The following is a 22,989-nucleotide window of genomic DNA, read 5'->3' as shown; positions in this document are numbered from 1 at the left end:
TTGTAATTTTATTCCTTCGCTCCTCATGTGGCAGGTTTGTGGGAAATTGGCGATAAGAGTACTAAACCACATTTGGAGAGAGCCATAGAGTAATATTAATAGAAGCATTTCAAATTCGCTTTACATGTATAGCACTTTATGTTCAGAACCTTTAGAACTGAAAATTTAACCGAGGACTATTTCATTGGCAGTAGATCCATAGTTTAAACATTAGAACCGATCCATGAAGAAACTCGTTTACAACGTTGTGCAGTAGTACAATCTATAACAAAACAACTTTTACAGCTTTGGTGGGTTCAATCAATACCTTGGAAAAATTGGGTAATAAACCATCAACCCAATTAATTAGAGGAGTAATCGATTGTTATCATGTACTTATCGATACATTATTTTCACCTGCCCGATCCTCTGTAAACTATCGAAACGTGGAAGGCTTTTGAGAGCCTTAAAACCTACCCGGAGCCTTCTTCCTTTGTAAGATCTCTCTTGCAAGAGAAGAGTTTCAACATCGTTAAATGGAACTCAGCTATTTTTGCTGCTTGTGATTTATAAGCCTCAATGATTTATAATTAGTATTTAGTATTCTTGATTAATCTATTTAAACAGTAACTATTCACCTTAGAGTCAGTGTTCAGAAGATTACTGATACCGGCAAGCGTTCAGTGTAAGTCGATAAACCGATCTCTAATTTGTGACAGAACATATATAAAAGCGGTCTTCGAAAACGTTCCAGCACTTCAGTGCTTTGTGAAATCTATAGATACCGTAACTGAGTCTAAAATGGATTCTCAGAAAATAAACTTTCGCTCAATATGAAGTTAAGTTATATCTCGTAATTATTAAGGTTAAACCACAATCTCTAATGCCGGTAAAAATCAGGTATTGTTTGTATAATGGCCATTTATATTGTATAAATGAGGCATCAATGACCATTTTTACGGTTAACCTGAGGTGAAACTGTCATAAAGAAAACGTTTAGTTACTTGTAAGGGTACCATCGTAAATTATTCTTTGGATTTATTGATAAATAATTTAATTAATGAAAAGTCACATATTATTATATTTGCAACGCATATTTATGCATAGTATGCACATTTCTTGCTTAAGCGAAATTCTCAGCTTTACATCAACATTAGATCTGTGGCAACGGAATACTCAAGGAATTGTAGACTTAGGACAAGATAGTTAAAGCCTCATATCTCACAGCAGTGTGTAATATTATCGTGTAACGTTCATGTATCTTACAGTTAATATCCACGCACAGAAAACCCTCTCATGTTATCATGAGGACAGTAATTAAAGACCAATAATTCACAGCAGTGTGTAATATTATAGTGTAACGTTCATGTATCTTACAGTTAATATCCACGCACAGAAAAACCCTCTCATGTTATCATGAGGACAGTAATTAAAGACCAATAATTCATAGCATTGTGTAATATTATAGTGTAACGTTCATGTATCTTACAGTTAATATCCACGCACAGAAAAACCTCTCATGTTATCATGAGGACAGTAATTAAAGACCAATAATTCATAGCATTGTGTAATATTATAGTTTAGCGTTCATGTATCTTACAGTTAATATCCACGCACAGAAAACCCTCTCATGTTATCATGAGGACAGTTATTAAAGACCAATAATTCATAGCATTGTGTAATATTATAGTGTAACGTTCATGTATCTTACAGTTAATATCCACGCACAGAAAACCTCTCATGTTATCATGAGGACAGTTATTAAAGACCAATAATTCATAGCATTGTGTAATATTATAGTGTAACGTTCATGTATCTTACAGTTAATATCCACGCACAGAAAACCCTCTCATGTTATCATGAGGACAGTAATTAAAGACCAATAATTCATAGCATTGTGTAATATTATCGTGTAACGTTCATGTATCTTACAGTTAATATCCACGCACAGAAAACCCTCTCATGTTATCATGAGGACAGTTATTAAAGACCAATAATTCATAGCATTGTGTAATATTATAGTGTAACGTTCATGTATCTTACAGTTAATATCCACGCACAGAAAACCCTCTCATGTTATCATGAGGACAGTTATTAAAGACCAATAATTCATAGCATTGTGTAAAATTATAGTGTAACGTTCATGTATCTTACAGTTAATATCCACGCACAGAAAACCCTCTCATGTTATCATGAGGACAGTAATTAAAGACCAATAATTCATAGCATTGTGTAATATTATAGTTTAGCGTTCATGTATCTTACAGTTAATATCCACGCACAGAAAACCCTCTCATGTTATCATGAGGACAGTTATTAAAGACCAATAATTCATAGCATTGTGTAATATTATCGTGTAACGTTCATGTATCTTACAGTTAATATCTTCGCACAGAAAAACCTCTCATGTTATCACGAGGACAGTAATTAAAGACCAATAATTCATAGCATTGTGTAATATTATAGTGTAACGTTCATGTATCTCACAGTTAATATCCATAAAGTAACCTAAATACTCTCTTTTATATCGTTTAGTAACGGGAAGCTTTGCTTACATCTACAAAGAGATAGCAAAGTAATCTAGCCCCAGAGCAGTGCTCATTTATAGTTTCTAAATACAGTAAACTTCCGACTGCCAAAGGGAAATCACTTTCATTGATCACCCATCTTACAAAATATGGCACCTTTGTATTTCCATAGCATACAAAGAGCACTATCTGTGATATGACATTCGTCACATGAATTAAAATAGAAAACCAGTTTTTATTAAGTATTGGTATGAAAAGTCCACTAAAATGATAATTTTTAAACGGTACCTGTTGAAATTCCACGTATGGTTCTATGTGTATTTAATTTATAAAACTAATATACAACAAACTGGTATGCAAGTCAAAATATTTATTTTCAATGTAGAAGTTCTTGGTGAATTAGAAATAAACGAAATTACATGCAATTGCTAGAAAGAAGCCACAAACTTTACTTTTTTCGTATAAATGTTGCCGCTTTGCTAAGTTTTAAGCATTTGTTATGAATTCACTACTTATGAGTTACTACAGAACAAATAAATAAAGTGCAACAATCATGAAATAGAAAACACTACGTTTTAACATATATATTAAAGAAAAAGAAAATTGCAAGAAACTCAGAACAATAAAACAAATGAAAATAGAAATTTTCACTAAAGCACTTGTAAACACAGGCCTATATTTCATCGTACGCCAATTTACCACATAAAATATGAAAAGTATAACCTAAATACAAATAATAATCTACAACTGATGTGAAAAATTGTTTCCCCCTTGTTCCAGTTTCAAGTTCCCAAATGTCATCGAAAAGTAGATTTGTACCACCAAAATAGAAAAAAGCCGATACATATCCGCACTTACAGTAAAGTGTTTGAATGTTCGGTACCTGACCAAGAAAACTAACGCTCCTCCGTATAACAGATCTAGAAAACATTTGGTTTAAATATTTGTCTAAAACATTACTTTCTATTCTACCATAAGTGTTCTAGTTCCATGAGGGTCTGTCTTTGCCCCATTCGTCAATGTATTTCAACCCTCAAAATCACAAAAAGAACAAGTGTAATATATACAGGTACGCAAAATCTGGTAAGTAACAACACTGCAAAAATTGTTTCAGGGGGCGCTCCATCCATAAAAGTATAAGAATCGAAATATAAAGACAGTATATTGTATCAGAACCCGATACGGAAGGTCTTGTCGATCATATTGGACCTGTCAGTGTCCCGTTGCGGCAAATGTGACGAGGGCGCAATAAACCAATACGCCCTCGCCCATCAGCCGAGCGGTGTGTCTAGAAGAGAGAATGTCCTTGTCAAGCTTTTATCCAACAGGCGACACTCCACAAATACATGATCGCTTTCCTACAGTGCCTAATGTCTTGCAGTAATTACTGTATTGTAATTACAGTAATATTTTATTTTCAGAAAAGTCTACCAAAGATTAATACAATTCTCAAGTTTCATAATTTTATCTTAAAAAAAAGATATAATGTTTGTTATAAAAAACCGCATACAGACAGATAGACGGAGAATTAAAGGTTTTAGTATTATACCTTCATATTATACCTTTAGTACTATCATATTAAATTTTTTGCTCATTTTTATGTGTAAAACAAAATCCCTAAGTATTGGAACACTTTTAATGAACACGCTGTATAATTTCAAATACTAATTTGTAAGAACTGTTTATACACATTTTTGTATAAACTTACAATTATTTTTAGTCAACACATACAGCATATATGGAACTTCGAAAAGAAATATTAAATAAAGTTATTTACATTGTTAATAAAATGTTAATAACATCTTTTCGTGTAGAGTTACATACCTTTATTGTAATGCATAATGTTGTATGCAAGTACATAAAAATAATGAATAAGAGATGATTATGTCATACAAACTATTACTGGAAATTATGGGAAACTTTTAAAATTAACCGGTCACAACAAAATGTCAAAACTATTTGCTGACGGTTCAAAGTACATATAATTAAAAAACCCACAAAAATTATAACATATCCTTATACGCAACTGTACAGAAATTTGAAACGAAAGCTTGATAAATTTTCTTCCACAGACCTTTTAACTTTACTTACAACTAGATGGTGTAAACATCAACTCACTTTTGTAAAGTTGACGTTACTTATTTTATAACGTTTCTTATTTACAATTCCAATATGAATTATAAATAAAGTGAACTCCAGAACTTGAGAGCCAATTTGGATTGTATCGGTACAGAATCTGGTTTCTCTTGATGTCAATAGAGGAATTTCCCTAAAAAATAAATCGATTGTCAGCCGCGATAGTTTTGGTGAAGTTTGAAGTGGATATTTTACTTTGACACAATTGAAACCAATCCACAGACTTGTAAATAAATGTTAAATCAGCGCTCGCTAATCATATTCAGATTCTTAAAGTTGTGACTTTAAATATCTTTATATAGTTGTATGATGGTGATATAACTTGTATTTACGAGTCTGTAGGTAGGTTATAAGTGTATCAAGGTATGGATAATTTATTCTAAGATATTTATTTATTTATCTAAGATATAAATTATCGTTTTATTTTTTAACCCTTTTGATACCACTCCATTTTGGCCTCCACAAAAACTAGATAAATTTCTTTCTTAGGAGAAACGTTTCTATTGCTTTCATCTGGTTTTGTGTATATACTATGAAAATTAGCTCTAGACTAGCTTCAATCAAATGTTCCTCAGCAAAAAACATCAGTGAGCTGTATTTGATGTTTTATTATTGAAAGCTAAAATGCCTCTGCACTTTTTCAGTGTTATACTTATAAATATCTATTAAAATTTAGAAAATAAATATATAATTATAAAGCAAACTGAGCTAATGTAAAAAGTGTGACTTTACGGAAACAAATTATTTAATCAAGTTATTTTCAGTCAGTCAAATTATTTAATGCCAATGCACATTATATTATAATGCGTAGCCTCTGTAAAAAGTTAAAATTTAGTCGTTTACTCACAATATCGCATTCAAAAGTACAAATTAACAACCAATCAATCTATCCTCATTCACAACACGATTGATTCCCACTCCAATCATCCTTCTTTTTCGAATTCAGCGGTGAATTTCCCAGTGAGATACTCTCCCAGCTCGAGTCTACGGTTAAAAAAATTGGACTGTACCAAAATCTTTTCAGCAGTATAAAATTCTTTGGGTGCTAACATGGAGTTCAGCAGAGCATCAGAGTATTATTTATAGAATTTGGCACACTGCTGACGAAACGAACTCCCGTCAGTACGGTGATGTCTGTGCTTTTCACATTCGTGCACCTCACGCCCTTGAGAGCACATTTAGAGAGACAGAAAAGTGATGTAGGTAAAACATAGAGGCAAGATAAAGTCAAAAATTGCATCTTACTGAACGTTGCGTTGGATTGCACAACGCATTATGCTATCTGTGTCCAAATTAGCAATTATTACTAGAATTGGTTTTTGAAGTCGAAATGCACATATTGTGTCGTTTCACTAAAATTATTTCTGAATGACATTGTTATTAACTCATAAAAATAAAACAACTCATTTAAGTTAGAAAATAGAACAAATTTTTAATACGAACAATCTAAAATCCTCAGGAGCTTCAATTCTTGGTTAATACCTGTTTATAAAAACTACACAGAGTATTGCCAAAATCGATGTTTTCCTTTACATCTGGGTAAATGAATGAATGTCCATGAGCAACACATCATTTACCGAAAATGTAAAGACAATGGCGTAAAAGAACAGTTTATTGAAAGGATGAGATTACTGTGGAGGATGATTGTTGAGTGGGTGGACACCTTTAGTTTTAAAGCTAAACGTGAGGGAGAATCTCCCCTGTCCGCTTCATAAAGAAATCCTCTCTTTCTCCAAAGGAGGCTTGTCCGAGACAGTCCCCAATACCACTCCTTATGGCGGCTATACCATAAACTTTCTACAGAAGGTGGCCTCAATCCCTCTTGTTTACCCTTCCGAGTATCCTGTCACTCCGGAATCCATGCAGAAAACCTTATAAGATAAAGTTCAGTAGAGGTTTCCTCAATTTATTGTAGTAGTGAAAAACAAAATTGTCGAAAAATATGAAAGCTTTCTTATTTGTACAACATATAACAATTTAACCGGGACTGAGAATATGAATAGAGTTAGAAAAGAGTTCGCAAAGACCAGCTTCGACAAATGAATTTGTCAGGATTTTGGAATTCACTAAACAGCATACTAGTAGCTAGTCAAATCGTATATGAGGTTTATTGTATAATGTTACTACTCAGGTTCCGTACAGAAGAAATCAGCTCACAATTTTATGAAACGGACGCAAGACTACGCTTTGGCTTATGTAGCATCAATTATTTTACAATTATCGTATCGATATAAGTTAGGACTATTTGTAGAACAAACGTATATGTAATTTACAGAAAACGCAAAGACCAGTTTCGACAAATAAATTTGTCAGGATTTTGAAATTCACTAAACAGCGTACTACTAGCTAATTAGATAGTATATGAGGTTTATTGCATAAGGTTACTACTCAGGTTCCGTACAGAAGAAATCAGTTCATAATTTCATGAAACGGATACAAGCCTACGCATATGCTTTTCTGCTAATGTAGAATCCAGTATTTTATCAATTATCGTATCGACTTTGTATATCGATATTTACAAAAAAATCATCGAATGTATAATTCGACTTGGTATCCATTTACACAGTTGATTTACTTGATTTAAAACATCAAAATGAGCAAGGGCCTTGAGATAATATACAAGCACAACTAATTACGATATATAATGTGGAGAATGGAAATAAACTTTTGCAATACGTTTTGCTTGTAATTTCAATAATCAGGACTAAATCAACCCTGCGTAGTGCCTAATAAAATCTACTAATCAGGTGTACTTGATTGCAAGTAAAATGGTAGCTTTGGTTTACTTTATGAGGCAATAACAAGAATATTGGATTAAGCAGGGAGTGCCCCTGAGGTGCACAGCCAAGGGCCATAAAGTTGTTGGTACACCACCACGCCACCACGCCACAGTGCCAGGTGGCCAATCTCTTGCCTCCAAGAGCCACGTGAGGCCATTAATTTTGTTCGGGTTCTTTCCGTGTTCAAATGGCTTGTGGCATTCTCATTTATTAGTTATTATACGACCAGTGTTTGTTCTGGAAGACAGTAAGATGGATGTTGGGGGTCAAACAATCAGATTTTTATTTGTTGTTCCGCGCTTTCTCAACTGTAAAATTAGAGCAAATTATTACATTTTTATGAGTAGTATTTATTCTATAAGCATATCAGCAAAGCACTGCACGGAATTAATTAACGGTTATTTCAATACTCACTATATCCAAGTCTTATCTTTAAGTGATATTCCTGAAAAACTAGTAAAGAGGCGTCAAGAAGGAGTTTTAGAATGTGTGGGAAGTGTAAAAGAAACCCCATTATAGAGAGAAATCCCCAAAACGACACTATCTTCGCCAAGAATTATAGAGCAAATACTAGAGTTTGAGAGGTGAATGAGTGAAACGCCTCCCATGCGGAAGGTGGTTTTATCTGACAAACTCTTTATTCACGTTTCTGTTTACTCTTGGTGCAAATCGGGCACTTAAGGACAGTACATTAATGGTAAATCGATACTTAATCTAAGTATGAAACAAAGCATAAACAATAATAAACAGTAAGTTTATTACTCTGGTGGATTACAACTTGAAACATAAAAAAGTTGTATATGTAACTTACAATGTTATTAATTACATCATAAAATTGTAAGAAATAAACGTGCATTATTCAGTTGCTTGAAGATGAAGTAAACACATAAATAAACTTTCGTTCTAAACTTCCTAGTAAAATTAAACGATTGCATTTTTTGCCAAATTTAGTAATACGAATTTTAGATTCAATAGAATTTGTCCTTACAATCTTTAGTAATAATGTGAAAAATAAATATGCAAAGCCAAATTATTGCTTGTTGGTGTCTATTCAAACCTCCAATAATCGCCATACGTCTAACTACAGCTGTTAAACGTCGAATCAGATAAAATGTATCCCTAGAGAGATTTTGTTTCATTAATTTTAAGTTTTTATCCTAGACTTGTGACTGTCAGAGAAATGTTGAAGGAAAACCTTCAAGAGTACGTCACTAGTAGAGATGTAACAAATTGCTATAGATAGATTTACATATGAGATTAAGATGATGTAACCGATTTTGGGGTCTTAAAAATGTATAGATCTTTAAGATAAATCCAATATCTGAAGCTATAAATCATATAAATACAATAAAATTTTAAAATGTTTATCTCGAGTCGTTTTTATTTAGGCCTGATTACAAAATAGTCTAATTTCTCACTTCAACTGCCTGTAATTTCACGTGGGAAAAATGTTAGTACTTTTTTTGTATTTAGGATATTCCTTAAAGACTTGGCCAGGGCAGCAGATTTTAGGAGACGAAAATTTTAGAAAAGAAAATGCAGATCTAAACCAAAGTTCAAAGCAAAGCGATAACATTCGTATAAAATTCATATAGAGCCAATGCAGGGTCTACTAGTATCGTTTACATAATTAAAATAACGTTTATATAATGTAAATTAAACACAAAAGAAGAATTACATATCTATCTAAATTATAATAAAGATGCTCATAAAATTTTAAATAGTAATCTGAAAAATAAGAGAAATCCAATTTTTGAAAAAATTAAAATATTAAATACAGATTACTAATAAGAAAATTACAACTGTGTCATTTATAAATTTAACATAAAATGCTGAAAAGGTCCACATGTGTATATCTAATTGTTTATCATTTTTTTTATTTATTTAGAGGTTAATGTACACTGAAGATGGTTAAAAACCGAAACACGTGTATGTCAATAAAAATATTTGTAAAAGGGTTTTAGTTACTTTCATTACATTAATATAATTAAAATAATTTTGCTGGCTACTGTAAATTATAAGTAGGTACATTTATAAGTATATTACGCCGTGCCATGGATAGAAGATGAATACACTAGAAAATCCATTACAATCCTCGTAATCCCTTTACAATCGCACTATACAATCGCTGCGCAGATCTGGGAATTTAGCTTAATCTGTGCAATCACTCACTACTACGATTGCATATTGTTTAGTGGTCTGACTGCAACCCGACACCACGCTGTGCAGTGTACGTACAGTAGTCACAGTTGGACAGAACACTGCTTTGATCATATTTTGTAACAATACACGTTTTTATACTTCATGGATAATTAACTCTTTTTTGTAAAGCAGCTTAAATAGAATGTTAAAACAGCTATCAACATGGTTTACTACGACAGATAGCTGGCTATGTTTTTTTTTAATTATGTATAATAATTTGTGTATTTGTGTTTATTCAAGTGGGTTGATTTAAGAATGATTGAATATCAATTTATAGCAACCACTACATTGTAATATTTGTATTTTGCTTCACCATACTCCGATTTTATTCAATTTTAATGTAAGGCTTGACTGGTCAGGATATAACGATTAATTTAATTAAATAGTTATACACACTGAATACATTATTATTACATAATAATTTCCAAATATGTGTAACATGGTTTTTAAAATATTACATAAACGGCAGCAGCAATGGACTGTTCACATACAACGGTGGAGAAAAGTTAGTCATAGCTTCAACTTTTAAAAGAGAATAGGCAGGATTGTGTGGCAGAAGTTTTGTTGCTGTCAGAGTTTAATCAGTATACCATGATTCATAGTTTTCTGCAATATATTTATCATTTCCGTTTCTTTCGTTTCCCCAACGTTTGAGGTTGCCAACAGATTTTAGCGCTTTATCAAAACATATCTTCTCACAGACCATTGCATTAACAAGGGGGGGGCGATGGGGGAGGGGGCGATAAGGTGGTCATTAATTGGGAGAAGAGGCGGCGATATCGCTATACCGAAATATTCAATTTCCCCAGTCATAGGCGTGCAACTTGCAGAAAGTAGTGAAATTAAATTTGCTATATAAATATGGCATTAGCATTGACAAGAAGAAAACAATAAATTGTGAGCATAGGATCTAAAGAGGGACCACTAGGTAAAACATATTTAAAAATCCTTATTTTGAGGTTGAACGATTCTAAATGCCTCCAAAATCTGTGATGACCGTACGAAAGTATTTGAATTTATTATTAAACTAACAATTAAGAAATAAATATTTAAGTAATATTTTATCGAGTAATCGAATAAATTATTATAACTCAAGTTATATTTTTTATTTTTTGGACCTAGCTGTCTCCAAAAAATGTATCAATTAGTACTGTATGACATATGATGGTACATATTGGTTTAAAAAATATAAAATAGAAGTATTCAATAACATACTTATAACGAATCTACATTTTTAGGCGATAGTAAACATAAACTTGTTCAGAAACTATATTGAACCAGATTGGAATTTGGTGTTTTTGCAGGGACCAACCACAGTTTACCGCAGTGCACTGATAAACCAACAAGATTGACGGAGAACAGCTCGACCACATATGCATTGACCACATATGTGTTCGGTATGTGCAATGTCCGGTCAGCTGTTCTACAGACCTCTGTGACTGACTACTACTTCTCTGCCCTCGCCATTACCGGGCGTACACACAATACTACACAGAACGCCTCCTCTCAGATCGACCCTGCACCTCGCACCTATATCGACCATGAATATATTAAGTAAATTTGTTAATAAATAACCATTTAAGATTATTTTCATGATAAACTAGACCGAGCTCATGGGAATTTCAAACTAGTTGTTAAAATACTTTTCAGCTAAAACATATTTTCTGATTACTAAAAATTATTCAGTGAACAAAATTAAGTTTGAAGTAGCCAACGGATTTAATGAATTCTTTACAAATGTGGGTCAGAACTTGGCGAGCTCTATTGGCTCGAGTATAAAAAATCTCTGCCATGATCGATGTTAGAGACTGAGTCACACCTTCAACTTACGTATTGTTACGGAATAAGAGGTTATATGTTATGTACCCGATCTGTTAGGAAGTTCCGCTACTGGACCCTATTCAATTCCTGCATATGTTAAAAATGTATATTCACATCCTGACTAGACACTAATTACGCGTCTAATCACACGTTATGAAATTAAGTTTGTCGACCGGCGTTGTTCATAATTAGTTCCAAATAGCCAATAGTTAATTCCTATTTTCAAAGGCGATCAGTACACAAATTACAATAATTTCCATTGTTTGATTGCGCTATCAAAAGTCTTAGAGAAATTAATTACAGATCAGCTAATATTATATTTGATTCAAAATAATATACTTGATAACATTCAATTTGGCTTCAGAAAAACTAAAAACATTTAAGGACGCTTTTTTCATATACACAGGAGCATCAACAATGCGTTGGGAAACAATAAACGAGATAATGCTGATCTTTCTTGAACTAAAAAAAGCTTTAGATTCCGCTGACCAGAATATTTTACTAAAAGAAAACCAGATATTGAAGCCGATATTACTATATCCGTAATATTAATTTAGATTGGTTTAAAAGCGCTTTCAAAGTGGACGAGTAAATAGTAATTCCATGGAGGTAAGTTATGGGGTTGTTCAGGGCAAGTCACTAGGGACTGTATTTTTTCTAATTGATATCAATGATTTTTACAGATTATATATTAATGGGAATTATTTATGTTCGCTCATAACGTAGAGGGCGGAACTGGGTGGACGTTTGTGAGAATCTTGTTTGTTGTTAATGCAATGTTTTGACCAAAACATTTTATGATTAAATATTTAAAAACCCAAAATTCATGCCTATAATATTAAGGAAAGCTAATAATTATAATTTAGAAGATCTTAAGATACATACCAGTGATTTATATGGTTTTGCAATATGCTCCTAACAACGATTGCACAAATGATGAAATTTAAAAAGTAACGTGTTACAAACATCAATTTGGTGTAATTTTTAACTCAGTATGGATTGGTAAATATATTAGTTTTTTGAAATAAAACCACAGTTACAATTTTTTCCATTATAAAATAATGAGAAGTTCTCAAAGTTATGAATATTAAAATGGCTTATTTTGCTTTCGTCCAATCCCAACTTTCATTTCCCAATCCCAAGTTTTCATAGTCTATGATGCCGCTTTCAAAAATATTTTCCAGGCATTAAATATTGTCCAATGCATATAAAGAGGAATTTAAAAAATAATGTTCTCTAAGAGTAAAACATGTTTTTCATAATCACTTTTCTTCGAGACAAAATTAACGATCATAAACGACCATATATCAAAACAATTCATATTTACACTCATTGTCATACTTATTTGCGTTCATGACCAATACTCAATTCATTACACATGATACTCTATAAAAAAGTTGGTGTTAAAATTTCAAAATTAAATTTAAAATTCAGCATTACAAATTTGTACTGAAACTAATGCTGTATTGTACGTTTGAATATCTACTTAACTAATGCGTTTCAATTACGTTATCTTAACTGGTTTATAAAACGCGTGATGGATTGGTTTACTATCGTTACATAGCGAGGAAGTAGAAAGACCCCCTTATTGTCTCTTGTTATCGTTGAGCACGATCTTCTAACCCTTCCTCACATTTTAGTGTTGTTTGGTCTATCCTCCACGCTAAATCACCACTGTCAAATACTTTTAAGGAACTGCGGCGTGACACATGTAGATATATATATTCACTTGTGTGTCAAATTATCAGTGTGACTTATCGACAGCCTGTGTGGTCGCCATTGTCATTGCCACCAGGCTGGTTTAAACATCTATTCTACAAACTACTATTTCTTTTTAACTTATAATCATAACACTTGTTTCCTACTACCAACATTGAGTTCAATTATTAAAAGGACCGGAGCCTGTGCACAGGTCTTAGAGCCATGTAGGGCTCCCCAGTTATATAATATTTTTTTTCAAATTTCTACTGGTATTAAACAGGATTGCTACAAAGAGGTTGTGTTATTTATACAATACTAACTAATTAACTACCATAATAAAATAATATAAATATGGTGTATGTGTAAGTACCATATTGTTACAATCTGATATATGGTTCTCAATTATTGCATGTGTATGTAAATGTGTATATTTGTACTGTATGGGAAAATAAACGATTTGCCATTTTATTTAGTTATTTTCAACTAGGGCAGTGTGATATTCCAACACCTCAGATCTTAGTCGTGATCCTTAGGAAAAATAATAATAATAATTTTTATTGCTTTAGAACATGTACATGTTATAGCAATTGTCAAGGAAGAAAATAAGCTATAATTTTGGATTCATACATGACATCTAGGTTACTTTTATACATACAATTTTTTTCCATCCATCCTACTGCTCATTTATTCACATTTCCCACTCTAGCACCAGCGTCAGTCAGCCAATCATGTGGTCACCCAAACATGTGCCATGAACTCGTAAGTATTGTTAAAAAGCTTCTGAGAGCAATGCAGTTTTCAGACGAGTTTTAAATGCCTTAGGCATTGCGGCAATTTTTATGAAATTCGGCAATTTTTTTGACAAACTGAGCTCTTTGCCTGAGAAGGCAAACGCTCATGCACTACCGTCCTGTGTCTCCCAGTTCGGTAGTTGCCCCTGCCTCTAGCCTCATATGAGTGTATATCACTACCTCTGATGTGATTGCATTTTGACTTGAAAGACATAGACGTCTCTAGAATGTAGAGGCATAATGTTCTCTGTACTCATTTTGTTCCATTGTAATTAAGTTATAGTCCAGGAACCAAAACTAATTTGCTCTGTATAAACGCGAAATTTTATTTGATTTAATCGATAAAGGTCTTTATACGACAAAAATCGACTGTACGCTACACTAGTATTGGTGGAGGTCGAAATAGGAGAGGGTTAAAACTATGAAACATTATTTTTTAGATCATACTTTTTTAGGTTGACACACACAAATCGATCATCATACATGTATATAAATGTTAAATCAGCCTCAGTTAACCATATTCGTACCCTTCAAGTAGTGACTTTCAATACCTATCTACTTGTCTGACGATGATATAACTATTGTTTATGTGTCTGACAGCCGACTGTAAGTGCGTAATACTAATAAAAATATGAAATGACAAAAATCTATCGTCTAATATATTTAACCCTTTCATGCCCTCCCATTCGACCTCTGCCAAAATTAGCGCAACTGACGATCAATATTTTCTCTATCGATTTCGAGAAAAACCAAATTGCTCGCTTATACTTTGGAAATTGGCTCTCCACTCCAAGATTAACATGGAGGCCATGGATTGACTTTCCAAAGATCCCTTTCCATTATGGTGAAGTGTTCCCGGGATCTCTAAGTTCAGTTATAACTATACAGAAAAATCACCCCGATATACTGCGTCACACTTAGAAGACATTCACCAAAGATATTATCTGGCTATGTGTAAGGAATATTTATGCGCTTACTCAATAGACGAGATGTTCCCGTCTATTCCTGACATGAATCCCTGATTTGATTTATGGATATTGGAAAATGTTCTCCGTAGCGGCAGACAATCCCTTAACGTAATGGGTCCTAAATTGTATGTCCAAAAGATCACTTATGATCACTGGTGTCGTATTGTACCACTAGACACGGCGGTTTTTTTGTCTTAAATTAGCGTTTATCAAGTGCCTATGGATATATAAAATATTAAATAAAATACTAGGAAGAATGCAAGAAACACTTTGCAGTTTTCAGAAATCTGCAGTATCAATTGTAAGATTTAGTTTTTATCTTCTAAGATGTATAGGTCTAATATAGAATAATAAAAAGTTATATAATAATAACAATAAACAAGTATTTTGTCTCAAACAGGAGATCATATTTTTATTTATTTTTTGACATATTCAAGTAAACCGTAAAAACAATCGAGCCATTAAAATCATTATCTACTTCTGTAGTAAAAATGCTATTTAAGTATTTTGTAAGAACAAGAACCATAATGGTCATGCTTGGAAGCAACTTTAGATGATAATGTGAAGATCAGGAAAAACTAAACAATTTAAAGAGGTGTTTTTAAACTTGAGAGCTTGCAAAGTGCCTTGTAGTTTAAAGTAACGTCTGGAAAAACTTTACAAATGGCTAGTACTAAATCCAGAAGAGGGCGGACTTTTCAAATACCTCTTATATGATATGCATGATAATGTTGTCTGAACTGACCCTTCTTTCTGTATTCGTATATCCATTTAACAATTTGATTAATTTAAAGTAGCTTTAAAATGTCGATTTATCACTTAGAAGGTTCTCTTCAACCAGGACACTATCTGGACAGAAATGAAAGTCCCTGCATATGCATGACTAATATACTTTTGCAAAACCGTGGAATGCTCAGATTTGCTCAGAATGTGATTGATAACGTTATCACAAACGTGGCCGTATCAGCTGCTATGGAATCCGTCTCTAACCATGACACGCAGCTAGTCGCTTTGTCACACTGTTCCTGTGCCACTCGCCCCCCCCCCCGACTGTCATTAGTCAGTTCATATGATAAGCCAACATCACGACCCAGTGCAAATTATTAGACTATGAAAACTGGGGGTGTCTCGTTAATTTCTAATACGTTTAAAATACGTTTGAGACCTTCAACAATGTACTCTTGTATTACTTTGACATAGCTTGTCATAAAAAAAAAACCTAAAATAGTTGTAACAAGAACAGTTGGGTGATTAAAGGAATTTAAACTTCCAGATCAAAACTAAAACAATACTACAAATACATATATATAACGAACAGATCAAAATATTAAAAAAAATATCCTTTATAAAAAAAATAGCTGCCTCAGAGGTCTATGATGTAAAACAAATATTTTAAGAACTTTACTAATATGCTCAGAATACAGTAAATGAATTTCCAGCCATCCCTATTCCCTTTGCGACTGATGGAAGTATTATTATAAATCCTTTTACGATTGTAAATATATTGAATCAGTTTTTTTTTTTTTTGTAAATGTTGCTTAAAAAGCTGGCTGTTTTGCAATTAAACGATTCAAATAGGGCAACAACGCAATGGAATAAATGATTTTTGGCTTCTGTTACTGAGGAAGAGATAATGGCAGTCTTTACAGACATGAAACCCAAACACTCTACTGAAATATATTGAATATGAATGTGGATTATAAAACAGTTTCCGCAAAACTTTTGGACCCTTAGCTAATTTTGTTCAGTCTGAGCAATTTCTTAACATCCTAAGAAAGCCAAAAATTGTCCCTTGTTTTAAAATGGTGATCCTCAAACTACAGATTATTTTTGCCCGCCAACATCCATTCTTCCAGCATCAAGTCATAGTTATAGTCATAATATACAGTATATAGTCAGTTCCTGTCTACTACTCTCCTGTAATATCCTTCTTGGATCGATTTGATATCCTCTGCAAAGAGCAATTAGGTTTTACAAGAAGTAGATCTACAATTGTTGCGGTCAAGCAGCTTATTGAAGTTATTCTGGAGGGCCTAGACATTAGGAAACTTACAACCAGCATTTTCCTAGATTTGTCAAAGGCTATAGTCCCTTTCGACTATAGGGTGACTTGTCTGAAATCGTACCTACACAATATAGCTCAATATGTTTAGCAAAATCAAAATCTGTAAAAAATATTGCTCATTAAGTACAATGTCCCACAGGGATCAATTTTAGGGCCAGTACTTTTTTAAATTTATGTAAATGACCTCAGGTTATCGGTAACTTACGGTAAAATTATTCAATATACGGATGAAACTGCTCTCTGCCTCCAAGGAAATTGTAAGGAAGTGTTAGAAAAAGTTTTTTCTTGCAGTTTTTATCAGAACTTAATTTTTGTACTAATTAATAAAAATCAAATTTTATTTATTTTTCTGGAAAAATGCCATTTTAAGAGGGCAGTCCATCATTAATATTAAATGAAACAGTAACCGATGAGGTTACAGCACAGCAAAGGCTCCCTGTGAGGTCTGAGCCAAACCGATCTATTTGCTTCCTCTCAATACACATGACGAACACAGGGAAACACGCTTTAAAAAGAAATTAAACATTTTTTAACAAGATTATTACACGGCGTTGCTGAGTACGCGGACCATGAGCGACCCACAGGCACGGTGTTTAGGGACTGACATAATTTAAAGTTATTAATTATGTTTCAATTTGTTTAATTATATTTTTAATTTTATAAACATTTTAAAGTCTTAACCAATTTAAAATTTTGTAATTATCTTTAAAGTTTTCACCATTTTAAAACTATTTGTAATTCTGCAATTGTAATTATTTAAAGTGGTTGATTATTAAGTAACATTATTAAATTTAAGTTGAAGCAACATCTACTGGTTGTGTGTATTTAAATTATTACATGTGCCACGTTATATATCTAAATATCTGCTTACATTTTATTGTTAATTTATGTTTGTGCTTTAAACGATGCTCTTAGAATTAGGATTAAAGTGCAATGTGTAAATTGTTATGCAGTAGTAAAGAGATTTATTATTATTATTAATAAAACAAGTTGACACCTTAAATATAATCAACACCTAAGAGGTTCAAAATGGACGTCATCTACACTTTTAGAAAATATTATAAACTAAAAATCTATGTCTTAACAAAACTAAGTTAGACTACTATATAAGCATTCTTAGATAGTAAACCATGTAATATGTACTGCTTTACAGATCACACTGCAAAATAATTAAATAAGATAAGTAAAAATGTTGTAATTAACGGTAATGCTGTAGCCAGTAATGATGTTGCATTGCATAAAAAGAACAGAATTTATCTAGTAAAATTAGGCAGAGAAGACTGTGTCAAGATTAGCGATATTAAGATTAGTTTAAATCAATCCCAATAAAGCAAGGAATACCCTCAAAATGAAAGACTGTGTAATTATTTGTTTTTATCGATGTCCTAGTGCAAATACGGAATTCTTTTTGGAAATCTTAGAAATGTTGATTAGAGTGACATCATAAAATAAGTACTCAATTTTTCTGTGGAGACTGTAATACGTATTATCTTTAACATTTCAGTGACCAGTCAGTTTAACGTCATTAATGCAATCATTTTCTTTTAATCTAGTAACTAACTTGCTTACCTGAATCAGTAACACAACAGCTTGCAAAATTTACTTTATCATAACTGATATGCCATCTGAACATCAGATTGGTTCAACTAATATTGACAATAGTAATATTGGATTCTAAGAACAATAAGGAACTAGTATGCTACATAAAAACGAGATAAATAAAAATTAAATAACCCTTTAAAGGTAAATAATCCTTCAAACTCTTAACACAAAAATGAAACATATAAAAACGTTTACGAATTTAGTGATGTTACTATAAGATAAATGTATTTTTAACTAAAAACTCCCCAAATTAATCGTTTAGTTTTAGAATAAAACAGTCCTGTGAAAAACGAGAATATTACATTAAATAAAAAATAATAATAATATAAGTAATTAAAAACAACTAATTTTATAACTATAAAAAATATATTTAATTTCTGATAGAGTAGAAAAGTTAAGCCCGTATAGGAAATTAAATAATCTCGAAAATAAAGACATATATAAAAACCGAAATAGCAGCCTTATTGATATTTTATGAAGTACTTTCACCTAATGTTCAAACTAAGTATTTATGACAAGTAGATAAATAAGAAGTTTTTCAAGCTATAGAGTCAATTAATAACTAATCCTATTATAATGTTAATGAGTTCTCGTATAATAACATTGAGATTTTACAAAGTAGTCGACCCATTTCCCGTTTTTTAGTACCCTCCCTGACAAATTAAATTACGCAAACATTAAGGTAAGGAGGAAATACTGATCCGAATAATTTTAGACCAATATTTATGTTACCAGTCTTCACAGAGGGGTTTCAAAAGATTATTCACATTAGACTTTTAGAATTTTTAGATAAGTATGAAATATTCAGTCTGGGTTACGACGGCATGTCAACCATGCGTGCTGTGCAAGAATTCCCCGAAAACGTATCGGCGGAAGTCGGTAGTAGAACGAATTTCTCTGGTAGTTTTTGTGAACCTTTGATCTCATAAATCACAAAACCCTTGAGGAGAAATTAGACTTTTATGGGGTGCGTGGTCCTGACTTTTGTGCCTTGACCTTTCGCCCGACACCCAATCGAGTGACACAAGGGTCCTTTCTTGGCCCTCTACTTTTCCTTATTATTAATGATTTGCCCACTCTTACGGAAACAATGACTAGTATTCTCTATGAAGACGAACAAAGACTCCGTTATCTCAAAACGCAGCTACAATAAATAAAAATTATTTGAAAATACCAATAAACTTAATTAGTGGCTTACTACATAACATTGATACTATATTAATTTTACCATTGGGAGTGCCGATTGCCGAACGGTCTAAGACGTTGGACTTTGAGTCTGAGTTAGAGATAGCGCAGGTTCAAATCCTGTCTTTGACCGTTGCAGTTTTTATCAGTACCATCAACCTCGTACTGTATCGATCTCACCCTTATTCTGTTTGATAAGATCCTCGCATAGGCCAGTGGCCCATGAGGACGGACAGAATAAGGCTTAAAAGGGGATCGGTCTCTCCTTTTTTGAAAAAAAAAAAATATATATATATATATTTAAATAAAACTAAACCATACATTTTCATGCTAACAGTTACACATCCGTATATTGGTGACCAGTTGCCGTTGGAAAGAAACATCATTTTAACCATTAGTAGTGGAAATAGAATTAAATTCCTAAATGCAATGTTATTTTCCTAGAAATAAAAATTAGTTATCAAAGTATCACCTTCTTTTCACAGTTATAGTCAACAAACAAATGAAGTTAGTAACTGCCTTCCAAACCGCTTGATGAGAAAGCGATTCGTACTCTGCTGTTAAATATTTAAACTTATTACCAGCCTAACTGAGGTAGTTCGTACTTATCCTTACGCGCTAAGATTATTTTAAAGTATTTTATACTAAACACCTTTTCTCGATATTACAAAAAGGAAAAATATATAAACAAATAAAAAGTTTTTAATAGTTTCTTTCGTTAAATGTAGAAAGTTTCATACTTCTAAACATTAAAGTTATGTTTTTCAAACTTTATATTTTGTAAATGCCTAGGTTAAGAAACTTTTTCTTAACCTGATTTTTATTTTGCAATCTGTTAAATACAAAATATATAATCGAATACAGAGTTATTTAATAGTTTCTTTCGATGTATGTAAAAGGTTACTGACTTCTCGAATCAAACACACTTCATGGAAATATAATAAACGTTTTGTATCGCATAATTTTTGTTATTTAATTTACAGTGAAATATTAAAAATGAATAAAGTATTTCTTGATATGAAGAATTTCTGAGTTGTAAACATAAAAGTAATATATTTAATATATAACATTTAATTTTGTAAATACCTAGGTTAAGAAATTTCACTAAGCCTGATTTAAATTTTACAAACTGTTTAAGGAATCTATATAAAGAAATAAAGAGTGTTTAAAAGTTTTTTCGTTAAATGTAGAAAACTTCAGATATGTAATCATACAATTTATGTTTGTTATATTATATACTTTATAAATATCTAGATTAAGAAATTTCACTAAACCTAATTTCGATTTTACAAACTGTTCAAGGAAACTATATAAAGAAATAAAGAGTTTTTAATAGTTTCTTTCGTTGTACGTAAAAAGTAACTTACTTCTCGAAAAGAAACAGATTACATGGAAGTATAATAAACGTATTGTATACATCTTTTTTTGTTATTTAACTTAGAGAGAAATTTTAAAATTTCATAACTTAATTTGTTGATGGGAAGAATTTTAGGTTTATAAATATAAAAATATGGTATTTAATATTTTTTAAACACCTAAGTTAAGAAATTTCACTGAGCCTGATTTAAATTTTACAAACTGTTCAAAAAAACTATATAAAGCAATAAAAAGTTTTTTTGTTATCTAATTTACAGAGAAATTTAAAAACGTGTAACCTAAATCCTTGATGTAAAAAATGTCAGACTTCTAAATATAATAGTAATCTATTTAATATTTTGTAAATACCTAAGTTAAGAAATTTTATTAAGCCTGATTTGAATTTTGCAATCTGTTAAAGGGAAAATATATAAACAAATAAAGATTTATTTAATAGTCAACTAAAATATGTAAAAAGTTACTGACTTCTCGAAAACAAACACATTTCATGGAAATATAATAAATGTTTTGTACGCATAATTTTTTGTTATTTAATTTAAAGAGAAATATTAAAAATGCATAAATTAATTTCTTGATGTGAAGAATTTCTGACTTCCAAACATAAAAGTAATGCATTTAATATTTTGTAAATACCTACGTTAACAAATGTCTCTAAGCAACAAATTTTATTAACTGTTAAAAGATGCTATTTAAAGAGATAAGGAGGTTTTACCAGTTTCTATCGTTAAAGTAGAAAATTTCAGATTTCTAAACAAAAAATATGTAGTTTATATTTTGTAAATACCTAAGTAAGGAAAGTTTTACTTAGCATGATTTTTATTTTGCAATCTGTTAAAGGAAAAATATATATACAAAAAAGAGCTATTTATTAGTTTCTCTCGTTATGTGTAAAAAGTTACTGACTTCTAGGAAACGTCTTGTATGCATGTATTTTGTTAATTAATTTACAGAGATATTAAAAAAATGCATTACTTATTTTCTTGATGTAAAGGATTTCGGAACTAAAAACATAAAAGTAATGTATTTAATATTTTGTAAATACTTTAATTTAAAAATTTCACTAAGACTGATTAAAACTGTACAAACTGTTAAAAGAATATACATACAAAAATAAAGAGTTTTCAATAGTTTATTTCGTTAATGTAAAAGATTTGTGACTTCTCGATGGCTAATACATTTCACGGAAGTATAATTTATTTTTTTGTTATATAATTCATAGAGAAATTGAAAAATGCGTAACTAAATTTTTTCATTTGAAAATAATATACTATGCAATTAAACTGGTTTAAATTCTCATTAACTGAAAGAGAACGCAACATCCAACCCATATAGAAAGTGACTTTCTGATTCTAGATAACATTTTGTATCTCGACAATTTTTCAATACGTTCTTGAAGTACTCAGATAAAAGTTTGAAATGATTTCTATGAATCGCGATAATGGTAAGAAATCGCAAAAGATTGCTGGGATGGAAATGATTGCATTGTAAATGCTAGACGTACCTTGCCGTACGGTCCGAGGTTGCGACCACCACCGCTCTGCGACGCGCGACGCGACGTCCGCACACCGCGGCTGCTTGTAGAAGACTGCAGAAACCGGTGGGGGTTCCTACCAGTATATATACCTTTTATCAGCTGGGCGGAGTTCCATTGTTCTCATATCACCATTATACCTTTGCTATTGGCTTGGAGCTTGTAAATTGTGATTTATTGCGGTTTCTTGCTGCGGATTCGTTCTTCGTTCTGCACCATACAGAATGTCATGTTCCTCAAATGAAGTTACTTCGTTTCTTTGCTCAATTTTCATCCTTTGTGGTAGTTTCGAGGTCATTCCCATTCTCTACTGCATTCACAGG

General features: G+C 31.9%; 1 protein-coding gene across 9 annotated transcripts in view; it reads right to left on the bottom strand.

The window, feature by feature from the left end:
* The window catches only part of LOC124369922, a 180,448-nt gene extending 157,727 nt beyond the window's left edge, over window positions 1-22,721 (bottom strand). For all 9 annotated transcript variants that reach the window (XR_006923130.1, XM_046828109.1, XM_046828108.1 and 6 more), the window contains exon 1: window positions 22,637-22,721. The gene's annotated coding sequence lies outside the window, so the exon portion shown is untranslated. The remainder of the gene's footprint in view (window positions 1-22,636) is intronic.
* Window positions 22,722-22,989: the final 268 nt, after the last annotated feature.

The sequence above is a fragment of the Homalodisca vitripennis genome, chromosome X (genome assembly GCF_021130785.1).
Source record: "Homalodisca vitripennis isolate AUS2020 chromosome X, UT_GWSS_2.1, whole genome shotgun sequence".
NCBI classification, from domain to species: Eukaryota; Metazoa; Arthropoda; class Insecta; order Hemiptera; family Cicadellidae; genus Homalodisca; species Homalodisca vitripennis.
Note: the sequence above shows the minus strand (reverse complement) of the source record. Positions and strands in the feature narration are given on the sequence as shown.